The sequence below is a fragment of the Triticum aestivum genome, chromosome 6B (assembly GCF_018294505.1).
Source record: "Triticum aestivum cultivar Chinese Spring chromosome 6B, IWGSC CS RefSeq v2.1, whole genome shotgun sequence".
NCBI classification, from domain to species: Eukaryota; Viridiplantae; Streptophyta; class Magnoliopsida; order Poales; family Poaceae; genus Triticum; species Triticum aestivum.
In genome coordinates this window covers 71,768,271-71,772,695 of record NC_057810.1, presented here as the reverse complement: position 1 = coordinate 71,772,695, position 4,425 = coordinate 71,768,271, and positions in this window count along the sequence as shown.

The window sequence follows — 4,425 nt, the reverse complement described above, 5'->3', positions numbered from 1 at the left end:
CGCTGCATACCCATCGGGGAATATCAACTGCATTTTCACCCACAAGATAATTTCCCTCATAGCTAGCCTTCCAAGATTGAACCATGCCTTTAGCTTCGTCCAGTTCTGCTTTCCTTTCGGTTCTTTCATGTTTTGTAACGGCCTATCACATAGCGCCTCCAAATCGACTCTAGCCTTAGTATTATCCTTTGACTTCCCATCTATGCCGAACAATGTACCAAAAAGTGCCTCCGCGATATTCTTCTCAGTGTGCATCACGTCGATTTGTGTGGGAAAAGGAGGTTTTTGAAGTAAGGCAGATCCCATAAGCATGTTTTGTGAGTCCAGGCGTGCTCAGAATTATACCCCTTGAAGTACCCTGGACGCTCCGGATCTGGCTCGAGAGCGTTTAACTGATCCAGGGTCTGTTGGCCTGTCAAGGCATGTGGTGCCGAGTTTTTTACAACTCTATCTCTGATGAAGTTCTTCTTGTCTTTCTTGAACATATGGCGAGGATCCAGGAACTGTCTATGCATGTCGAAGCAAGAAAACTTGCGACCGGCCTGAAGCCAACGAAACTCAAGAGCTCCCTTGCATGTGGGGCACGGGAACCGTCCATGCACACACCGGCCAACGAATAGCGCATATGCCGGCAAGTCATGCGTCGAGTACATGTACCAGACATGCATTATGAAGTTTCGTTTGCTATAGGCATTGTATGTCTTGAACCCATTATCCCAGGCTTCTTGCAATTCGTCCTTAAGCGGCTGCATGTACACATTCATATTTTTCCCCAGATAGTTGGGCCCTGGAATTATCAACGTCAGGAAAATGTTCTTTCTTTGCATAATCTGTCCGGGGGGGAGATTGAGTGGAAAGACAAATACGGGCCAACAACTGTATTGGGCTGCCGTCATACCAAACACACTGAACCCATCGGTGTTGATGCCGACTCGAGGATGCCTCGGATCTGCCACTTTGTCAGCATGTAATTCATCAAACCTTTTCCACGCAACACCATCCGATGTGTGTACCATCATCAGTTTCCCATCTGCATCTAGTTCGGTTCTTTTGCCTGTTTTGTGCCATGTCATCTGTCTGGCCGTCTCTTCGACCATGAAAAGACGTTGAAGTCTTGGTACAATTGGCATATACCGAAGAACACTAACAGGGATTTTGGTCTGTGTCTTCTCACCCATACCGTTGTCTACCACAATATACCTGGAACACTTGCAAATGGGACAATAGTTCAAGTCCGCATAGTCAAGCCTAAATAAGGCACATCCTTTCTCATAGGCATGTATCTTCTCATAGGGCATCTTCAGTGCACGGAGGATTTTGTCCGACTGGTACAGGTTTGCAGGCATTACATGGCCTTTGGGTAGAAAGCGTCCAAATACTGTCATAATTGCGTCATAGCATTCTCTGCCCAAGTTGAACTGAGCCTTCAAAGCCATTACTTGTGAGATGGCATCCAACTGACAAAGCTCAGTGTGCTCGTGGAGCGGACGTTTTGAAGACTCAAACATTTCATTGAAGGCCTTTGCAGATTCCTCCATCTCCTCGTCCGAATCCCGAGCATCATCATAGTCTTGCACCATGTTTTCCATCCCGGTACCATGCTCGTCGGTGCGACGATGATCCACCTCAGCTCGGTCACGTTGGGCAGACTCACCATGAAATGTCCACACCGTATAATCGGGCGTAAATCCATTCTTCTGCAGGTGTTTACCCATTTCAGCCTCTGTCCTCTTTTCCCAATTGCCGCATCGAAAACAGGGGCACCAAGTTTTCCTCTGGCCATTTGCAAATGCGGCTTGCACGAACCCCTTGATTTTTGTGAACCATTCAGCGCTCCATTTGTTCTGACCAGTGTGACCGGTATACATCCACGCACGATCACTCATCTTGACTTTCAGAGCTACTGGACACACAACAATTATATATATAATTCACCATGTATATATTCATCAGTTGATCTACTTTGTCAATTTTATTACGTCCATGGAACCTACACTCTAATAGGTAATGATAGGTCCTAATCCCACCCGAGTATGTGTAGATTGGGTTCATTTTCCCATATGCTATGCTCCGGATCCGACGCAAAATTTCGGCAGCACCTCCTCGTTGTTCTCCTGATACACCTCTCTGTAATAAACAGAGAGGATGTGTACCCGGAGAACAACAGGGGAGGCACTGACGAAATTTATGCATCGGATCCGGAGCAAAGCATATGGGAAAACGAACCCAATCTACACATACTCGGGCTGTCCATGGATAGCGTTGGACAATTCGAAAGAATCAAGGTTATAAATATGCAAATGCATGTATATTTATAACTATGACGCTTTCGAACGGGAGACACATATTGGTTACGCATACTGATGATTCAAGACACATATATAGCTAGCTATCAAGTTTCATCGGCACGAACACCGGAATAGAGCAAATAATTAATGGGGGAGGAGGACATCTCATTTGTGCTCACCCACGAACGAAGGGTCAGAGCTCGTCAAACGCACGGCGAGGTCATCGAACACCAAACCTCGCAGCGGTGAAACAACTGCACATTTAAATCAACTCGATCAACACAATTATATATCATGTTTTTCATAACAAAATCGGAAAATATATGACCTAACTAATAATTCACAAATATAAGACCCTGTCGGCCTCGGGGGGTCGGGTGTCGGGGTGTCTGGGTGTGGTGTCGGGGTCGGGGTGTGGTGTCGGGGTCAGGGGTCAGGGGGGCGGGGGTGTCGGGGTCGGGGTGTCGGGGGTCAGGGGGTTGGGGTATTTCCTTCTATCCTTCTTCTTCTTTCTTTCTCTTCTTCTTCTTCTTTCCTTTCTTCTTCTTCTTCTTCCATCTTTTTCCTACTTTTTTACTTATTTTCGTTTCTTCTTTTCTTCTTTTCGTTTCTTCTTTTCTTCTTCTTCTACTTCTTCTACTTCTTTTCTTCTTCTTCTTTTTTCATCTTTCTACTACTTCTACTTCTTCTACTTCTTCTAATTCTTTTCTAACACTAACACTAACACAATCTAGCACTAACAATTAAACAACAAAAAAAATGAAAAAACAGAAAAAAAAAGTAGTTCCCTCACCGGAGCAATGGGACGGTCGGCGGGGCGGCGCCGGGCGGCGGGGGCGGCGCCGGGCGGCGGGTGCGTCACCGGGCGGCGGGTGCGTCACCGGGCGGCGGGTGGGGTGGGGGCGGAGGGGTGGTGGTGGCGGGGGGGTGGTGGGGCGGAGGGGTGGTGGGGGGCGAGGCCGGCACCGGGCGGCGGGGCGGGGGCGGCGCCAGGTGGCAGGGGCAGCGCCGGGCGGCGGGGGGCGGGGCGGGGCGACGAGGCGTCGCCGGGCGGCGGGTGGCGGGGCGACGGGGCGTCGGCTGGTGGGGTGGGGGGTGGCGCCGGGCGGCAGGGGCAGCGGGGGCGGGGGCGGGGGCGGCGGTGGATCTAGGGCGGGCCGTCGGGGAGGAGAGAGGAAGAGGAGAGTAACGAGCGAGGGGGGGTGGCGTCCGTTAGTTAAAGAAGCTCTTTGCCGTCCGCCACTCTTTGCCGTCCGCCGTTGTCTCTCTTTGCCGTCTGCTAGCGGACGGCAAAGAGGTGGGGGTGTTAAGTTTTTTTAAACGGGCGGGTGGGTGGGGGCCACCTCCCTCTTTGCCGTTAGCTGGCGAACGGCAACGAAATGGCTCATGGCAAAGAGCTTCTTTGCCGTCCGCCGTTTCTTTGTCGTCAGCTTATCGGTAGCTGATGGCAAAGAGCTTCTTTGTCGTCCGCTAGCCGACGGCAAAGATCAGGAAGATGGCAAAGTAGCTGATTCCAGTAGTGTAGTGTCGGTCCATTTGTTTTTAGCCTTCGTCTTCAGGAGTTGGAGCGTGAAACTCAAGCGGGTCACCTCGGGATTGCAACCATCATACAATGGAGTGTTCGAGTCTACCACCAGTTGCTCCAGCTTAGCCTCCTCTCTAGAAGCAGCTCTCTTAGTACTCATCTCCTTGCGAAGCAATGCTTGAACATGAGGGTCCCGCACGATTGAACTTAGTACCGACGAACTCTGCTGCGTGGAGTCCATGTCGTTCTCTCCGCCGCCATGTCCGGCCCCTTCTCCTCCGCCATGTCCGGCCCCTTCTCCGCCGCCATGTCTGGCCTCTTCCCCGCCGCCATTATCGATCATCTCTTCGTCTTGCCCCGTGTCATCATTGCCTTCCCCGTCGGCGTCCTCAGCATCGTCATCCTCATCTTCAATTATCCACCGAGTATATAGCCATCCATGAAACCAGTCATGAGCAGGTGCGCTTCGACACGACCATCGTCATGGGGGTCGAGCCAAACTATTCCTTTGCATTTTCGACACGGACATAAAACCTCTGTCCGGTTATTTTCTTTCATGTCCTGCACCGCCAACCGCAACCACCTGTCCACCATCGTTCCACTTACCATCGT